This window comes from Monodon monoceros, unplaced genomic scaffold (genome assembly GCF_005190385.1).
Source record: "Monodon monoceros isolate NGI ecotype Baffin Bay Population unplaced genomic scaffold, NGI_Narwhal_1 Super_Scaffold_18, whole genome shotgun sequence".
Lineage (NCBI taxonomy): Eukaryota > Metazoa > Chordata > Mammalia > Artiodactyla > Monodontidae > Monodon > Monodon monoceros.
The window spans coordinates 164,114,338-164,135,376 of NW_021703774.1; the positions used below are offsets into that span (position 1 = coordinate 164,114,338).

The following is a 21,039-nucleotide window of genomic DNA, read 5'->3' on the forward strand; positions in this document are numbered from 1 at the left end:
TTCACTGTGGTGAAAATAAGTGTTTGGTCTTTGTCCAGGATTCCTGTCACAGAGCTCCTAAAACCCTTGCAATTCCCCTAAATGGTAGCAGTACCTTTTGTCATTCATAATGAGCCCCTTCCTAATAATGACTTAGGATGGGGCCTCTGGATAGCCTTGGGATGGGACTGCTCACCAGAAAGACCAAGTGATGAGAGCGTTAGAACTTTCAGCCCTACCTGCCAACCTCAGGAAGAGGGGACGGGGAGGGGAGCACTGGAGATTGAGCTCTGTGAAAACTGGCGAACAAGATTTAAAGAGCTTCCAAGTTAGTCAACACGTCGTGCTGGAGAGTGCCTGCCTGGGGAGGACACGTACCCCATACCCCAAATTTGCCATCAGCCATGCAGAAGGGTGGATAGCCTGGGTACCCCATCTGCAGCTGGTGCCTAAAGTGGAGGCAGTTTTGTGGGGCTGAGCCCTTAAGCTGTGGGGTCTACACTAACTCTGAGAGTGTTACAATGGAATTGACAGAAGTGATGTCGGAAAAAGACACTACATTCACACTAACACAAAATACACTCAAAGTAATGCTCTTTTCATTTGAAACACATTTCCCCCGAAGTAATCCATTTTCATACTTAGGATACAGGAAAGAGATATGGAGAATCAAGAGAGTAACAACCCTGAATAAAAAGCCTTCCTTACCTATCCAATGAAACAGCTGGTCTGGTTAAACGATTAAACAGAATAAATAAAATCGGCATCACCTGTCTCTCCTATCAAATCCAGTCACTTTAGAGAATATGGTTTATAAAACCTTTTGCTGTCATTACACCTCCACCATAGTTACCTTTCTCCCCCAAAACAAGCAATACACTGTAAGAAGCATGTTTTTAAACCTTGAAATAAACATTTAGCTTCAAAAAAATTTATGAGAACCAAAATTTAAGAGTTCACCCAATATTACTTTAAAAAAACAAAATAAAGAATAAGATTTTTTTTTTCCGAATTGGAATATCCCTTAATGAACTAACTAAATCCCATCATTTTGCAGATATTCTGGTCTAAATGCAAAGGACTTGCCCCTATGCCAGACAGTTAATACTCATGTATCCTGACATTCTTTCCCAACTCTTCAGAATTCAGGCAAATACAGAACAAGCCACATAAAGACAGTTCTTTTTGAACTTCATAATTTGTTTTCAGAGTCCTCAGTAAATAGGAAATAATCTTAGAAAACTTTGGCACTCATTCCACCTGCCAGTGCAGGGGACAAGGGTTTGCTCCCTGGTCTGGGAAGATCCCACATGCCGCGGAGCAACAAAGCCCGTGCACCACAGCTACTGAACCTGTGCTCTAGAGTCCTCGAGCCACAACTACTGAAGCCCGCATGACACAACTACTGAAGCCCGCAAACCTAGAGCCCGTGCTCCCCAACAAGAGAAGCCACCGCAATGAGAAGCCCGCACACTGCAACAAAGAGTAGCCCCCGCTCACCACAACTAGAGAAAGCCCGCACGCAGCAATGAAGACCAAACGCAGCCATAAATAAATAAATTATTTTTTAAAAAAAAGTCAAAGCAATTCAACTACTGCTCAAACGTATTTGCCCTAATAAAAATCCAAAAGAAGCTTAATATGATCAAGTAGTTTGCCTCCGTTTCGAATAATAAATGTATGCATTCCAATTGGAAAAATAAGTTAAAATTGGAATTCTATAAAATAACTTTCAATTATTAAAAAGTAGACAACCCTGTGTTGGAAGAGACCCCATAGGTCTCTTGTGGTCCTACCCATCTTGCTAGGTATGCTAAGAATGCAAGGCCCTGACCACTCTACCCAGGCCATGTCATAGGGTTGTGTTTGCAGCAAACAACCTTGAAGGATACAGTAATGTCTCCCTCTGGGACAAAGAGCAGGGTTGCCTTCTGCATGCTATTAAATAGTAGGTTCCCCAAGCTCGGTGTTCCTCAGCTATGACACAAACCCACTGCATCTCCCACATGGAAGTCTTAGGGATAAGGGGAAGCAGCACACAACACACTGATCTCCTGCTGCTGGCTGTGGCTTAATTAAATTCTTTGTCTCTGACCCTAGAGTCTCATGTCTTCTGCCAGCAGCCATAAAACAATATCAGGCTAACATATTAGCTTGTAAGGAGAGTAAAATAAAATCCCCAAACCTGTTTACTTAATTGACTGAGCTTTGTGAGACATACTGATTTTGTTGTGGATTTAAGTTGTGTAAGTAAATAATAGAGCAGTTAGATGGTTTCTTAGAATTATTAGAGTAGAGGCTAGGTAAGAACACCAGGTCTCAAGTATTTCATTCATTACCCAGAAGTTTTCTTTATAGAAAATCCTCCTGAAATAATTAACACTTTTTTGCGCCTTGTCCTCCTCACTCAAGCCAGCACATGTCCCCTAGGAGCTGATTGGCTATTTCAATTGTTTATGTTCCATCTTCTAGGTGTCTATTCTAACAGGAAGAAATTAGTGAAGGCCAGAATCCTATCATCAAGAAAGGTGTTAGGGACTTCCCTGGTGGCACAGTGGATCCTCCTGCCAGTGAAGGAGACACGGGTTTGATCCCTGGTCCGGGAAGATCCCACATGCCGAGGAGCAACTAAGCCTGTGTGCCACAGCTACTGAGCCCATGTGCCACAACTACTGAAGCCTGAGCACCTAGAGCCCGTGATCCGCAACAAGAGAAGCCACCACAGTGAGAAGCCCGCACACTACAACAAAGAGTAGCCCCCACTCACCACAACTAGAGAAAGCCTGCACAGCAACGAAGACCCAACACAGCCAAAAAAATTAATTTTTTAAAAAAGGTGGTAAAATAAAAATAAGAAATTAAGTATTCACTCGTTTTGCTTTAAATAAGGCTAATAAAATTTTTAACTTTTCAAAAACCAAACCTTATTTTGTTCTCTCCTATCCTTAAATAGCTGTAAGCTTATTTACCCCAAAAATTCCACTTACTCACCTCTAGAATTAAGTCATTATAGAAAGTTAAAGGGCAAAGTCTCCATAGTACATGTCCAAGAGCCCTGTTGTTGATTTTTTGTTGATTTTTTAACGTGAGACTGGCAAATATGTGCAAAATTGGTAGATATTTCACCAAAATATAGTCAAAGAAATCAGGGAAGTAAACTTGGGCAGAATGTAAGTGATAACACTACTGCAGCCTTTGCTTTTTGGGAAAGATACTGGGTTTTTCTCCCCTCCCCTAAATGTACTTTCCAGATGTTTCATAAAACAAAAGTATCTTTGGGCAAAAACTCAAATTCTTCATGTATCTCTCTCCCACAAAATGGTTGCAAAATTCCTAATATCTCCAGCTGCCAATTAAATGCATTAACATATGCAAAGTGATGAAAGGCAAACATTAGGCACTCATTAAAGCAATTATTCAATTCTTCCATTTTCTGCCACTTGTGAAAGAAACTGATAAATACTGTGAAACCACAACCTACATGAAAGAGTAGAGAAGCGGGTGTCAAATTAAGGTTCTATGGGTCCTTGAGACCACAAAAATGAAGCAACTGTCAGGGAAAAAAGTGCTGACAGTAGCACTTACAAAATGAAAGATTATGATTCTGTGTGGTAAAAGATGTTTTCAGCAGGGCTAGAAGTTTGCTGTGTCAGCTTCATTTCTGAAAATGACTTCATTCCGAAATGTCTGATCCAATAAGAACGTGAGTCCTTATTTTTACTACCATGCTGAGTTTTCCTTCTTCAAATTGGCAAAAACTAAGGGATGCTAGCCAAAGTAATCATTTTAGTCTTTGTGACCTAAAAAATTTTTAGTCCAATTAGTAAATACCTGCATACGCTATATAACTTTTGAATGTAATATTTCAAAACAATTTGGAAGAATGAAGAGTATGCAATAATGTATAAGAGTACTAAGTACCTGATTAGAAGAGAATGGATATTACAGCAAGATTTTCCCTCAAAATATTCAAGACTCGTAGATTTATTCATTCAGTCAACAAACCTTTATTAGGCACCTAATAAGTGGCAAGCATTGTCCTATACATAGCCATATCCCCCTCTGCCTGGAACAAAGCTCATGTCCTTTTGGGGCAACAATCCAAAGTGGCATATACAGACAATAACCAAATAAGCATCACCCCCCCCCATATTCTTCCTTAATAGTATTACTAATACTGACACCCTTATATGCAATTTTCCCATTCTGGTCTCTTAATTAAGGGCAACATAATTCTGTTCTCTTAAGAAAGGGCAAGGAGATTTTAAAACACACTCAAACCTCCCCTCAGTTTCCTGCAAAAGACCAGATAACAAAAGACAGAGCATTTCACACATCCCAAATCTCAAGTCTCAATCTGCCACAGCTCTGAGGTCTTGACAACCTGGGGAATAGGACTGAAATTGCACAACTAAGTATGCATCTTACTTGGCCCACCTAATCAACTGCCAACTGTCTGACACTATTTAAATTATCCAATATGGTTTGGTGCTTATCGGAATGTCTATGCCTTTATCCACATCATATCATCTCTCCAAACCTTGGATGTCTAGCCTTACAACTCATCCTATTTCTATCCTAACTTACCACCCCCAAATCCCACCTTAACTGAAACACCTTCCCTAACTATTCCAGCTTTCAAAAACTGCCCAAATGGGGACTTCCCTGGTGGTCCAGGGGATAAGACTACACATTCCCAATGCAGGAGGCCCACGTTCAAACCCTGGTCAGGGAAATAGATCCCACATGCCGCAACTAACAGCTCCCACGTGCCGCAGCTAAGACCCAGTGCAGCCAAATAAACAATAATAAAATTTTTAAAAACTGCCCAACTTCTCTGAACTTCCATAGCAAGACCCTTCTTAGATCTTAAATCTCATATTTCATACTCCTATCCCTAACACTCACCATGCTCTAGCCATACAAGTCTCATTATATTCCTCAAACATGCCGAGCCCTGTCCTGCCTGCAGGTCTTTATACGTGCCAAATATGCCTTCCCCTGCTCCTAACGCTGTTGACTTCTCATCCTTCAGATCTCAGCTCAAATCACCATCTCCTCAGAAAATTCTCCCCTAAACACACTATCCAGATTACTATCCACTCCCCTTCCCCCTTACTTCCATCATACTACCCTGTTTATTTCCTTTACGGTATGGTCATAATCTGTAATTATCTTGTTTATGTTATACTGCAGTAAAGGAAGACAGATAAAAAATAAGGAAATCTCTGGGAAGGCAGGGACTCTGATGTATTCCCAGAACACAGATCAATACTGGACACCGTAGGTACTCTCTCAACAAATGTAAAACACAACTGAGCACTTAGTCATGTTGTTTTTATTCACATAAGTTTGTGTTTATTCTAAAAGATTTTAAGCTCTCAGAGAAAAAACTAGGCTTATACTTTATCATCTCCTTCCCAAGGCACTTAATATAGTACTGAGCAAGAAAAAATTAAAATTTTTAATGTATGTGATCCCAGCAAGTTACTTCACTTCCATACCTTTTCTCTACAATAACATCTAACTCACAAAACTGCTACAAAGAGAAACTAAGCAATGTATATAAAACTATTAATTATCACCTGGCACAGAGTAAACATCTAATATGGCACCTTACTCTTATTCCCAGTTAAAATTTGCAAAAACCGGGCTTCCCTGGTGGCACAGTGGTTGGGAGTCCACCTGCCGATGCAGGGGACGTGGGTTCGTGCCCTGGTCCAGGAGGATCCCACATGCCGCGGAGCGGCTGGGCCCGTGAGCCATGGCCGCTGAGCCTGCGCGTCCGGAGCCTGTGCTCCGCAAAGAGAGAGGCCACAACAGTGAGAGGCCCGCGTACCTCAAAAAAAAAAAAAAAAAAAGTTGCAAAAACCAAAATGGCCCTATGATAAAGATCGGAACCTCTATTGTTAAATGAAAGCATCTAAATACTATAAATAAGAGTAAACTAAGAAAAATCCTTGCTTCTACTTGACAGGGTTATTTGCTAACTTGATCAATCCTTTCTAAAATCCCCTGGATCTGATCTCAAAGAACAGTTTAAACTAAATGTCACATTTGTAGCAAGAGGATTTGGAATGTTACAGAAAGGGTTGTAACCCACCTTCACTTAAAGAAGAGACAAAATAACAATCACAGAACAAATACTTATCAAGTCTCTAATATGCCAAAGGAAGACAATACAGAGTAGGAGTCAAGCACAAAATCTTTCAATTCAAGTAGCCCTAAGCTCACATCCCCATTCTTGTGTGACTTGGGGCAAGCTATTTAACCTCTTCCCAACACTCTGTTTCTCCATTTGTAAACCAGAAATAGTATTACCATCACAGGTTGTAAGAATTAACTGAGTTACTCCTCTGTGCAGCACTTAACACTCAAATATAAGCTCTTTTAATCATTGTGAAGTGATCCAGATAAACAGTCAATTCAATATCTGATTATCTAAGCAATCTTCTGTAGGGGGTTGTGTTTATACTCTGTCCAAGTACAAAGTGAAAGTCAATCACGTACCCCTGAAAACAAAATGCGGTTTAGATTAGGACATAATATACAAGGCAAATTTTTGCTTTCAAAAATTATCAGAAACAATAAGAAACAAGGTTTCCATGTCTAGGCCAGTACCTACCAAAATTTAATATGTACATTCATTCTTTGATCTGGCAATTCCATTTCTAAGACTTTCTCCAAGTATGCAAAGAGGTAGACACGAGGATATTTACCAGAGCCTTGCTTGTAGGAGCAAAAGACAGACTACTGACATGTCCACCAACAGGGGAATGGTAAAGTAGATTATAATACAAAGGAATATCATGCAACTATTTAAAAAGAATAAGCTATAGTGCCTGTTATGGGCTAAACTGCGCCCACCCCCACCCCATGACTGCTACAAATTGATATGTTGACGCGATAAACACCAGTAACTCAGAATATAAGTTAGAGATAGTGCTTTTAAAGAAGTAATTAAGGTAAAATGAGATCATATTGGTGGGCCCTAATCTAACTTGGTGTCCTTATTAGGAGATTAGGACACAGACAAAGAGGGAAGACCAAGTGAAGACACTAAAAGTCCACCATCTATAAACCAAGGAGAGAGGCCCTCAGAAGAAACTAACCCTGCCAACACCTTGATTTTAAACTTCCAGCTTTTAGAACTGTAAGGAAATAAATTTCTGTTGTTTAAATCACCCAGGCTACGGTACTTTGTTAGAGTAGCCCTAGCAAACAGTGCCAATACAGAGCCAATGTGCAAGATCTTCAAGATATATTAAGTTTTTAAAAAGCAAAGTGCAGAAGAGTTGTGTATAACATGCCGATTTATGTATGTGAATTTTTTTATGGAGAGGAGATACACATATACTTACAGGTGCAGAGGCTATGTACAAAGACACTTACAGGTGCAGAGACAAAAACACATCTGCTAGACAAAAGTGACTGCTTCTGGGAAGAGGATAAGGGTGTGTCTGGGATGGGATGGGAAGACTTATTTTTCATCATACTCTCTTTTGTACTGAAGTTCTCACCATATGCATGTAGTATTTTCTTTAACTTTAAAAACAAAACTATCAATTAAAATGAAAAGATCTCCAAAACACATTCAACAATTAAGAAAAACACCACAAGCAAACCTGGTCTAAAAGTTATCAAGTTCTAAACTCACCAAAATCTCTGATCTATTTCATGAGCGTAAGCATTTTTTTTAATGCCCTGCATTGTATTGTATTCTAAGAGCCATAAAAACATTCAATCATTTGTCTCAACAATTCCATTTCATCCACTTAGTACTGCAATGTAAATCACTCAATTTACCAATGTATTTCAACAATTAAAACATTTTTATTCCCATTTTTGAAAAAAATAATTCCACTTCAGATAATTAATCCAAAATGAAGAAAATACTTTATCAAGAAACAATGAAATGCCATAACATTACAACAGAAAAAAATGATTAAGTAACAATACACCAGAGAATGAAATGCTATACATATTAAAAATAGTTGTGAAGACTACCAACACAGTAAACAATGTAAAAAAACAAACCCAAGGGCTTCCCTGGTGGCGCAGTGGTTGAGAGTCCGCCTGCCGATGCAGGGGACACGGGTTCGTGCCCCGCTCCGGGAAGATCCCACATGCCGCGGAGCGGCTGGGCCCGTCGTGAGCCATGGCCGCTGAGCCTGCGCGTCCGGAGCCTGTGCTCCGCAACGGGAGAGGCCACAACAGTGAGAGGCCTGCGTACCGCAAAAGAAAAAAAGAAAAAAGAAAAAAGAACCCAAGAAGAGTTAACAGCTGTGCTGGAGTGTGTGTGTGTGTGTATCAGTTAAACAAGAAACAAGTGCGTAACGCATCTTATTCAATCTTCACTGCGTCAGGACACAAGTTAGAATCTAAAACATGTTACAACAGACTTCTGTTCTTCCAAGAAACAACCTTATGTGCTATAAGAGTCAGCAAAATATTTAAGTACCTATTATAGCACTACATTGGATAAGGCAGAAACCCTGTCTTCAAAACATTTTAGTAACTTACTGAATGCCTACTCTGTGCCAAACACTATGCTAGATAGCTTGACATACATCACCTTGTATATTTTACTGGCTATAAGCAGAAGAGATTAACACAACTGTAGTAGTCTGCTACAAAATTACACTATAAACTACAAGTTCCATAGATTTTCAAAAGAGTAATAAATAAAATATGGGGGTGGTCTAAAAGAACGAGAATAAATCTCTAGTTAGACAGAATACCAGGAGAAAGGACACAAGTAGTGCTAGCCTGCAAAGTGAAAGAAACACACACACACACGCACACACACGCACACACAGGATGAGTTCAAGTCATACAGACTGAAAGCTAGCTAAGCAGAGGAACTTTCATTTAACGTGGGTGGGGAACAGGAGGCTACCATTTCTTTCTGATCCATGAACAAGTTTTTTTTAGGAATATAAATCTTGTCCCTATATTCCGATGAACTGTCAAAGGTAACCAGATAAAGTACAGGAACTCAGCTAAGAAACTACTTTAATAATCCAAGATTTACATGAAGGACCTGCACTAGGGTAGTAATTGCATGGCAGTAGAGAAGAAACAGTTGACCAGTTTGGGGGTGGAGGGTGGGTTTGTTTAAGGAGGTAGTAAATTAAGAAGGAAGTTTTTTTTAGTTTAGGAAATTACAGGATAGGTTTGTACCACAGATAAATGGAGAAGCTGGAAAAAGAAATCTTAGGGTCAAGCTGTTATGTTCTTAAAGCACTCTTGTGAGAAAACATGCAAAAGAATAGCCTTCCCAGAATCAGAACACAATAATTTGGTCCTAAGTCTATCAAGGATGAAATCACGTGCCAGTCTGTATCAGAAATCCCACATACAAGCATACATTTGCAGGAAGAAAAAAAGTTACTATATTACCTAGACAACACACACACAGTAAAATGAGTGACAAACTGAGAACCTTTCTTTGAACAGGTTACCAGGTGAGATGCCAACTACAAAACTAACCATGATCATTTAGAGTTTGTTATATCTAATGAGGCAGAGGTACCTACATTCAGATCATCATACAATCTAGCTTACAAACTACAAGCCATTTTTAAACCAGATTACCAAGATTCTGAATCAAAGCAGTCTACCAATTTTGATGTAAAATCTGTTAACGGGGTGAACTTCTACAGAAGCATTCAACTGTGTGCTTGAAGAAATAATTTGACAAAGAATAAGAGATGCTATAACATTTGCACTAAATTCTATGTCAATGCAGTACAGCTGGCATGACTGCAGGCTGCATAGCAGTGAGTAACAATATAGTTCTATTCACTAAAAGAGATCAAGAGAAACAAAAACAACAAAGATAAGAGTTGCAAAGACTGAAAAACAACCAATACGTGTTGGCAACAAATCTGCCTTTTAAAGCACACTTTGCAACCAAAGACAACACCATCAAAGCACAAACTTCTACCTTGATTATCAATTGTTTCTATGGAAATTATATACATACACCGTATTTCGAGAAGCTAACTTCCTATAATGATATTCCAGATGTATCATGGAATACATTTGTTTAATGTCTATTTTTAAAGACTTCATATAAAATTAAGCAAAACAGTACCTGTCACTGATCAAGAGTGACTACAGTAATTCCCTCTATCCATAATGCTCTTCCCTGGATGACTCATTCAGTCACATCCCCTACAGATCTTTGCTCAAATGTCATACTGCAGTTGAGAACTCCTCTGACTACCTTATTTTAAATTGCAACCCAAGTTCTACAAACCCAGAAGCACTCCACTGTACCCTGCCTCTCCTTCTTCATTTTTAGCCAAACACTTATCTCCAATTCACACATTAGTATGTCAATTTCATGGGGACAGAGATCTGTTTTGGTCTACTGTATTCACTGCTATATCCCCAATACCTAGAACAGTGACTTTGCACACAAAGGGCTGCTGAATTCACAAATTAATAAAATAGTATGGGTTAGAGATGCAGCAAGTCAAAAACACTTGTTCTTTGGACTCAGAATATACCCGTTAGTGGGTCCTCTAATCTCCTAAACCCTCATCTATTACTATCTGGATAAAAACAAAACAAAATTTAATACCCTCTGAGAGAGAAGGATTCTATTCCTAAAGCTTAAGTCACTTCCACAGTCTGAATTAGCTAAAGTAGTTAACAGCAAGTGTTTAATAGCCACCCAGCATCATTTTGGGGAATAAACACCCTGTATCATCTCTAGCAACTCTATTCTCTATTCTGTTCTAGTAATGCACAATTCTACAGACTTTTTTATTTTTGGCCTCATGGCATGCAGGATCTTACTTCCCTGACCAGGGATTGAACCCTCACCCCTTGCAGTGGAAGCACAGAGTCTTAATCACTTGGCCACAAGGGAAGTCCCTCTACCAATTTTTAAACTAGCAAAAAAACGATACTTTCCTAGAAGCACGAGGATCCCCACAAAGTATGTGTATCACATTGTGTTTGCAACTATATCAGAGTGACACAGTTAATGTAACCAATCTTACATTGTCATTTTATAATTAAAACATGCTTCTAATTTTGGAACAATTCACTCAGATTTAAATCAATTAAAATAGTGTATAATAGCACAGGGAGGTCAGCTCGGTGCTTTGTGACTGCCTGGAGGGGTGGGATAGGGAGGGTGGGAAGGAGGGAGACGCAAGAGGGAAGAGATATGGGAACATATGTATATGTATAACTGATTCACTTTGTTATAAAGCAGAAACTAACACACCGTTGTAAAGCAATTATACCCCAATAAAGATGTTAAAAAAAAACAGTGTATAATGAACTTAAGGAATCACATAATTGCCAAAAAGTTATCTCCAGAATCTGCATCTTCAAAAAATCTTTGCCATTGATTCGTTCTATTTTAAAAGCTGCTTCTATGTCTTAGGTTTCTTTTTTTAGAGTGTGTGTTTTAATATTTGTAAAGAATCGTCTCATCTTCATATTTAAAAAAAGAGAGGCAGAGTGCAAGAGACAGATTTTTTTATAAGAGCAGAAATGATACCAATTTCTCCAACTGAAAGTAGCAGAGGTAAAGAACGTGCCAACAGAAAACAAACTTTCGTATTTTCAACATATGTGTCACATCCAAGACATGAATAATCTTGCTCCTGAAGAAAAATTACTAAATTACCAAAAAACAATAATTTTTTAAAAAGAACTAAGGCAGCCCAACCTAAGTCCTTAACCCCAATCATGATACACAAAATGATGTCTTTTCCCCACGCCCCCACCTCTCTCAGATAACTATCCAATAATAAGTAAAATGATTTTTCTGTTCCTGGCTCTGATTTAACTAGAACCAAGGACAAGTTTTAAGGCAAATACATCTTCATTTCCATGTAACACATGCAACCAGAAAAAAAAAATTAATGTAAAAGATGGGATCTGGGGTGGGTTTTTATTCTTGTGAGGGAGAACTGGATTGGGCAGTGTGTATGACAAGAAAAAGAAAAGGAAATATGTCAAATTATAAAATACAAAAAACTTACAGATTACTACCACAAACTCTAAAAAACTTCTCGTGTACATTAACAATTATTTTTTTTAAACACAGAAATTCTTTGGATCGCAAATAAAACAGTTAAAAATTATATGACTTTCAGAGCTTTAAAAAAATGGCTTTGAAATTACTGCAAGCTTTTCAGAATACTGGAAAACAATAAATACCTAAACTAGGATCACTGATCCAAGAACAAAGGAAACTGGAGACAGTGACTCCATTTCAGAAATTTCCTTTGCAGCCACTGGACAATCACTTCCCCAGTCCCTAATAATGGTCTGCTTTTCCCTTCCAATACTTTCCCCATTTTTAAGTTGAGATGGAGTTACTCCCCCACAGACACCCCAAAGATGGGTTTTATATGTAAAATGCTAAATTCCATCCCAAGGAACTATATATTAGCAATTTCTTTACAATAGCTCTTGAGTGGGGTTTAGGCCACAGGAAGAATAGATAATCTATGGCCTCTGAAGTCTTTACCTTTCACGTGCCTCAGTAACTTGAGAAAAATTTTCCCATTTTTCTACCCATAGCAAAGCCACACCAACAGCCCCTGAACCTAATAGAGATTAACAAGCCACGAGACACCAGCATCTCCCAGTCCACTTTCTCAAAGCTTTACAGGGTGTTCCATGGGTGGGGGAGGCAGGGCCGTCATCAAACAAGTTTAAGAAACACTGAATTAGGATTTCCCTGGCGGTCCAGTGGGTTAAGACTCCACACTCCCAATGCAGGGGGTGCAGATTCCATCCCTGGTCACTGAAGATCTCATACGCTGCATGGTGCAGCCAAAAAAAAAAAAAAAAAAAACACTGAATTAAACAGATTCTCTGACGATCTAACTTCTATGAACCTTTAATAAACTTACACACATCATGAATTTCCAAGATGGGGATATAATAAGTAGGGTTTCCAATTTATTTGACACCTACCCCCATGGAAATCTCTTCCAGGTATTCTGAAACACACCAGAGAAACAATACCGACATTACTCTTAAAATTTAAATTATCCCTTATCCCCATCTCCACTGATTATTATAAACTCTTAGGATGAACTAACATTCCCTTTGGCCTCATGAACAAATAAATCATATGACCTAAAATAATTCAAACATTTTCATAGCTTATATTTTGTAGTATGTATACTATTTGTACACTTTCTGAAACAAATGAGGGTATTAGATATTGATTTAAACCCCAGCACTCTAATATTCACAGGAACTATCCATTCATTCCTAATTATCTGATAAATGAAAATTTACATTTTAAAATCTAAGTTTACTTTTAAATCTTACTGTTAATCTTAAACTTCACAATAAAAATATAGTTCTCTGGAAAAGTAATAAGTGATATAGATGGTTTAATTCCACTTCAGAAGATTCTAAAATTGAGCTCCTCTCAAATACCATTCAGCTGGTGAAACAAATACTAGTAACTATAGTGAAGTTGTATTAGGAATGAAAATCCTTGAAACCACACATAAAAATGATTCTTTGTTAAGAAACTTTATTCTTTCACTTCCTACTCCTCTTCATCTGCTTTTAAACAGATTTAAAAGCAAACCAAAAAAAAAAAATTACAAATATCCTTAAATTGCCCACCAACAAAGCAAATGGATTGTAGCTGAAATCTTGCTTATGATTTCTTCTAGAAAATTTATCATCTCATACTCTTTAACACTAATTAACATGGTATTCTTTCACTCCACCTCCATTTCTCCCTCTGGTTTCATTTGATCTGTTATTCTCAATCTCTTCTGTTTACACAAGGAGTAACAAAAAGTGATCACCTTTTTAGCTGAAAACAATGGCTGTGGCTTAATATCCAACAGTAGACAGCTTCATATTGCCATTTGGGACACAGAGAATGGACACAGGTGTGCTCTGAGACATTGATCCCCCAGCTCTCCTGGGGCTGCAGCACCTCTAGCAAGCCAAGAATAGTCTTATCCATTTACTCCAGTGTAGCATACAATATTTTTCTGTCTCCCTTGATTTGAAAAGGGTTAGGAAACATTGCTCTAGAGCATACACTGCTACATCAAATAGTGTAAGAAAAAAGAAAAATTCAATCAAGTCCTTTAAAAGTAGCAATAATTTTTTCAGGATGGTAGCTATATTAAGACTAGATTTTAGTTATTAACATTTTCCCTTGGGACTTCCCGGGAGGTACAGCGGTTAAGAATCCACCTGCTAGTGCAGGTGACATGGGTTCGAGCCCTGGTCCGGGAAGACCCCACATGCCACAGAGCAACTAAGCCCGTGCACCACAACTACTGAGCCTGCGCTCTAGAGCCCACAAGCCACAACTACTGAGCCCTTGTGTTGCAACTACTGAAGCCCACGGGCCTAGAGCCCATGCTCCACAACAAGAGAAGCAACCACAGTGAGAAGTCCGTGCACCGCAATGAAGAGTAGCCCCCTCTTGCCGCAACTAGAGAAAGCCCACGCACAGCAACGAAGACCCAACGCAGCCAAAAATAAATAAATTTTTAAAAAAAAACATTTTCCCTTGAGATTGGAGATACGGTTTATTTTAGTAAAAAAAAAAGCTGAAAACATTTTTTACATTTGATCAGCTAAATGCCAACTTTGAATTTCACCTGTTTTCATAACCAACAATCATGTGAACGATCCTAATCATATTAACAATTAGTTTTCCATAAAAAGTCACTGCGTTCAAACATGTAACTGAACTCAAGTTCAAGCAGTTCTAAAACGAGAATTTGGGATTATTTAGTTATTATTAAGTGGGTAATGACTCTTTAGTAACTAAACAACACATTAGTTCCTGATAATGAACACAGACATGAGGCGATTCTACACAACAGGCAAGAAACTATAATTCATTCCTCTAAAAGCCAAACAGGTTTCACATTCACTTCCTGATTACAATCCTTGCAATAAATTCTGATACGCTGCCTGAAAGAGACCAGGTTATACTTAAGTGGGGGAAAAACAAAAACAAAGCACTCAACGCTTTTTGTGAAATCCAGCAGTCTTAAAGAGGGTGCTTCAAACATCAATGTGCATAAAAATCACTTGGGGATTTTGTTAAAATGCAGATTCTGATTCAGTAGGACTGGGATGGAGCCTGATACTTCTAAGGAGCTCCAAGCTGATGCTTACGCTCTTGGTCCACAGACTACATACTGCATACTTGACACCCCTACTTCCATGACACTGGTTAAGATAATGGATAAAAATGTAGAGCAGGGGCTTCCCTGGTGGCGCAGTGGTTGAGAGTCCGCCTGCCGATGCAGGGGATGCGGGTTTGTGCCCCGGAAGATCCCACATGCCGCGGATCGGCTGGGCCCATGAGCCACGGCCGCTGAGCCTGCGCGTCCGGAGCCTGTGCTCTGCAACTGGAGAGGCCATAACAGTGAGAGGCCCGCGTACCGCAAAAAAAAAAAAAAAAATTTAGAGCAGACACCAATCCTCACCTCATTTAATTTTTATGGTTTCATGAGATTAATCTGCAGGGGGATGGTTATTAAACTGTTGATGTTTGAGAGAAATGCAGATAACTTCTGAAAGGTGGGGGCATTGAGAGGTTGTAATAATAACAAGGGCAAACACCTACAGAGCACTTACTATGTGCCAGTGAAATGTCTTAAGTACTTCACTTAGGTTAACTGATTCTCCTAACACTGTGAGGTAGAAACTATTGCCAGCCCTATTCTACAGAAGGTAAACTGAGTGACAAAGACTTTACTCAGATTGCATGTAACTAATAAATGCCACAGCCAGGATTTAAATCCAAGCAGTCTAGCTCCAGAGTGTACACTTTTAATCCCTAAACTAATAGTGTCTCTCCCAAGAACATACAACAACAGAATTAAAACAGCAAATCAAAATGGCTTACTCCTAGAGAAAATGATGCAAGTGTTAAAAGTGTAAAGTGTTAAAGAACAGAGTGAGCAACGTTCTCTTCAGGTGACTGACCACTGAGGCTTGGTGAACACCATGACTTAACAATATGTAGTATTTTGCTATATTAGAAATTGTTCTGGACTTCAGCATAATAGCTAAATAGTTGAAAAACACTTTTTTTTAATTTTTTTTTAATGGGAGACCACTTCAGTGGCAAAAATGGGGTTTCACTTCATGGAATAAGCAGTTTGAGACCAATGTCCCAGGGGCGACTAGTAACGAAGAGTTCTGACACCCAGGACTTATAATAGCAGCAGTGGCAGACATAGCTGAAATGACAAGTAATGAAAATTGCTTTAGCAAAAATATTTTGCACCGAAGGGATGAGTAACTAAAAGTAGAAACGTAAGGGACAAAGCATAACATGACCAGGAATTTGATACTGTTGAGGGGAAGAAATGGAAAAATTAAACTGCTATTTCAAACAAAGAAATACAGGAAGGAAACAAACATTAAAGTCTGAATAATTTTTAGGAGAATAAGAACTGGTCATCAGAAAAGATTTTCTAAGCAATGGTTAACTGTTCAGACAGTACAGCTGCAGAAGATATAGGACTAAACAGATGGATATGGTCAAACAAAAGTAGATGAGTAATCATCACTTCAACGAGCCCAAATATGAATATGGCTGACCAAGCACAAAATTGGTCCCAGGAAACACAGTACACAGGCCTACAGAATATGCAGAAAGTGAAAATATTAAGCCTCAGACATCACATTCATTCATTTAACAAACATTTCTTGAGACACATCATAAGTCTGGCACTATTCTAGGTGCCAGGGATACAGGGGTGACCATACTATGTCAAAAGCCCTGCCTTCACAGACTTACATTCTGGTGGGAGAAACTAATAGACTTGGAAGAGGATACTGAATATTGAAATCCTAGAATGAAGCCCTTTAATATAGGAGAATATACAGATCTATTTATGGGACATAAGTTAACAAAATATTAACCCCTCCTTCCCCAGCAGAGGAAGCTCTGTAGCCTGAAGTGTTCCTCATTAAGCATTCTTTGTCCTCTCAAAAAAGATCCTAAAATGATACATGCATTTAAAATATATCTACAAATAAAGTACAATATGACTTTTACTTCCAAGAATGGCTATAAGTACTACTCCCAGACAGGCAGCACAATAAACTGTACTTCAAAGTTTTCCAAATGCAACACTTCTTGGATCAAAACATTTTATTAGTGTAACCATTTTTAAAATAACTGGAAATGCTTCTATAATATACCACAAAATTATAAGTGGAAAAAGTATCCAAATAAAAGAAAACAAATCTTGAAGTTACAAAAACGTCAAGATTTGGGCTTGGTGGACTTTAAAAGAATCTCACCCATATTTGATTTTAGCCCCTGACTACCCTAGGCTGTAACACCTGCCTCAGACTGCCAAAAAATTAAGTTCAACTGAGTACAGGTGTCAGTTATTACGTGCAAAAATTTTAAGAGGCTGTGACACCTTCTGGGTCTTGTCTACCAACACCTACACACTACAGAAGCTGATTTAAACCTACCACTTCCTTTAAGTGTTTCTTAACGAGCAATCTGTTCTCTCTATACAAATAAGGAGAAACAATAAGAAAATATTTGTTTCAACATGAACTATCCTTATAACAATGCATTACACAGTTGGATCTCATTTGCTTTACAATGCTAACATTTTTCTGTACCACAGTACCCTGGATGTACCTAACATTCTGGAGAACAAATACTGTGATCCCCAAAGTCTGAAAAGGTTACTCACTTAAGTTTTTCTGGTTAAAAAAACCAAAACCCGTTTTTAATTACAAAATTAAAGTGACTAGCAAGCAAAGATTAGGTGTGAAATGAACTGATTCTCTTTTCACCATACCCTTGCCACAATACTGCACGAGTGTAGACTTTGGTACATACTCTAAATCAGTAAGTCATATGGGAGAAGTTAAACAATCTGGACCAAAGAAATGCTTCCACAAATAAATTAACTTCATTCCAGTGCTCAAAGGGATCTTTAAAGTTACTGCCCACGCAAGTGTTGTCTTACGCTTTATTTCCTGGCACAAGCTCATCTTGAGATTTTAAACCTTCCTGGCTTTTAGATGCATATGAGATGGCCAGGCTTTCAAAAGATTATCTCTGAATACGATGAGTTGGGAAACAGGCAGGATCTGACACTGGGTGACCCAACCGAGCCAACAAAATGCTGTCTTAATTTAGTGAGTCCCTGACTTGTAGGAGTTAAAAACTCTCACCCCTTATATTGCGATGACGTAATCTTCCCCACTGCATTTCTCGTGGACTTAAAGGGGAGGACAAAAAAAAAAAAAAAAAAAACGAACAAAGAAAATTTCCCCCTAAAGAGAGGAATTAGGCAAACGGCAGAACGACAGTTTCGGGAGGTGGTTAGGTAACTCCCTGAAAGGGAAGCTTCAGCTGAATAGGCAGGGCGAGTTGGAGAAGGAAATGTAAATGGTATTAGGAACTCGACCTAAGGCAGGAATAAAGGAGACCGGAGAAGCGGTGACCAGGCCCACCCCGCGGGACAAGGCGTCGGACTGCGGGACCGCTGAGGGAGGCGCGCGGCAAGCAAAGCCCCGGGCCGTCAGCGAGCCGCGCGCCGCCCGGCCGCCACTTCCCCGCCGCGCTCGCAGTCCGCTCCCCTCCCCCCGCTCGCCGCAAAATGTCGGCGGCGGCGCCCGGCGAAGCAGGAAGTCGAAGCCGGGGCGCGGGGGGCAGACCCGGCCAGGGAGTCCGGGTCACCGCCACCCCGCGCACCCCAGGCGCCCGCCAGCCGCTCCGCGGCCCAAGGCGCCCCGGACCGCCGCCCGCCCTAGGGGGTCCGCGGCGCCGGGGGGAGGGGAGCAGGGTGGTCGGGATGGGTGTGACCCTTTCCTTCCGCCGCTGCCAGGTGACAGCCCGGCCCCGGCCGCGCCCTCGGCCCTGCCCCGGCGTCCCGGCCGCACACCTCTTGCCTGACCTGTGTCCCCCCAGCCTTGCCCTCCGCGACCCCCTCCGCTCCGTCCCCCGACAGAACCCGGACCCGTGCGAGCCCGGACGGCGCCGCGCGAGCCCGGCACCCCACCCCCACCGCGCGCGCCCCACGATCCCAGGCTTCCAGGGATCCCAGAGATGGGGTGTCCCCCCCCGGACGGGGAAAGGCCGGGGGCAGCGCGGCGGGGACCGGACTGTGGGGAGGCCGCTCCCGCGGGGAGCCTCGGGCCCCGCACTCACCTCAGCTCCTCCGCCGGGGCGTTGGCAGCAGTGCGCGGGGTCTCCTCAGCTGCCGGACAGGGGCACGCGCCTGACGTCAGCACGCAGGACACGCACGGTTGGGTGCCCGCGGAAAAGGGAGGGACCGGGAGGCGAAAAGAGGCAGAGCGGTTCCGGGCGGGGCCTGAACTCATCCCCTGCCCGGGTTCTGGCCGCCTAACGCGCACGCGCCAGCGCCGCTTGCTAGTTGGTGGCCGGTGTCGGTAACTCTCCACTGGTTCCGCGGAATTTGTAATAATGCTATAAACGGTCGTTTGCGAAGCGCTTCCACTAACATGTCTTTTGATACTTGCAACCTTACAAAGTTTTATCATCCCGATTTTGCAGAGAAGACAGTGGCTACTCAAACAGAGGCAGTGACTTGCCCGAAATCACACTACAAGTGGACGGCGTCCTGACTCCCCAGGCCTGTATTCCCTCCGCCTTGGCGTGAGAGCTGAGGGCTCGCTTCTCATCTCTGCCAACAACCCACTATCCCTCGCTCCAACCACATAGGTCGTCTTTTGGTTTAGAGACTTCCTCCCCACCGAAAGGCCTTGCACTCACCGGTTCTCCTGGCTTCCTCCTCTTCAGCCCTTCCTTTGGCTTTCAGCCTTCAAATGTCACTGCCTTCCTGATCATCCTATCCACACAGCACCTGTTTATCATGTGTCTTTCCGGCTAGTGTGCAAACTTCGGGAGAATAGGAACCTTCTCTGTCTTTTCTCAGATGTTTCCCAGTGTTAGAGGGAAATAGCTTATCTTAATAATAGTTCGTTTATTGATAACTACCACAGTTATTTGGCCAAGAAAAACACCTATTTCCAATATACTTAATAGTCATATTTTCTTTTGGACTTTTTAATTACACAAGAAGAATAACTACATTTTTTGAGTGTTTACTATAGGTGTGGTGCTAACAGGTTTGCACGTAATAGTAGGTAATGTAAAATTCATAACCACCCTATAAGTTAAGAACTGTTACCCCCACTTATTGATGCATGAAGGTGTTAAGGGACTTAACCAACGTCACCGAGCCAGGCAGTAGCAGAGCTGGGACTTGAACCCAAGAGGCTGGCTCTAGTTCACCTACATACTACCTAGCAGGTTTATTGCAAAGAAATCAGAAGATAAGCTTCAACTGTAGTCCTACCCCTAGTGATGCCAACTATTAATATTCTGTGTACACCTTTCCAAATAGTCATAGATATAGATACATGTATGCACATTTGTTGCACAAAGATTGTACTCTGCATTTCTCTCTCAAAAGTACATTGTGAGCATCTTTCCATGTCAAATAAAGCATCATTTTTAAAGGCTGCATTCTACTATATGGGCATTACAATGTTTATTCAATCAATCTCCTACTGTTGGAATTTAGGTTATCTTTGGCTACTGTAATTTTTTTTTTTTTTTTTTTTTTTTTTTTTTTTGTGGTACGTAGGCCTCTGACTGTTGTGGCCTCTCCCGTTGCGGAGCACAGGCTCCAGACGCGCAGGCCCAGCGGCCATGGCCCACGGGCCCAGCCGCTCTGCGGCATGTGGGATCTTCCCGGACCGGGGCACGAACCCGTGTCCCCTGCATCGGCAGGCGGACTCTCAACCACTGCGCCACCAGGGAAGCCCTCTACTGTAAATTTTTGACTCTTGTAAAAATGCATGAGCTTAATTTCTTAAACTTGAGGGAAAACTGGTTGTTTTCTCCCCCTGCAAGACCAGTTGGCAGTGACCTGTCCTCCATCCCATCTCACAATTCCATCAGCGTCCCCAGACAGTGTCTGCCCTTTCCCTCAGCAGCAATATCTCATGAGGTGTCACCCAACCCACTTGGCTTTTCCTGCCTTTATTCTGAAGACAAGGACTCACTTAGCA

The 21,039-nt window shown here is 41.0% G+C and overlaps 1 protein-coding gene across 2 annotated transcripts in view; it reads right to left on the reverse strand.

Moving 5' to 3' along the window:
- CDC42 (cell division cycle 42) overlaps window positions 1–19,253 on the reverse strand; it is a 46,659-nt gene extending 27,406 nt beyond the window's left edge. Inside the window, exon 1 of one of the 2 annotated variants that reach the window (XM_029227658.1) lies at window positions 19,151–19,253. The gene's annotated coding sequence lies outside the window, so the exon portion shown is untranslated. The remainder of the gene's footprint in view (window positions 1–19,150) is intronic. The other variant, XM_029227659.1, reaches the window with a different exon arrangement.
- Between the last annotated feature and the right edge of the window lie 1,786 nt (window positions 19,254–21,039).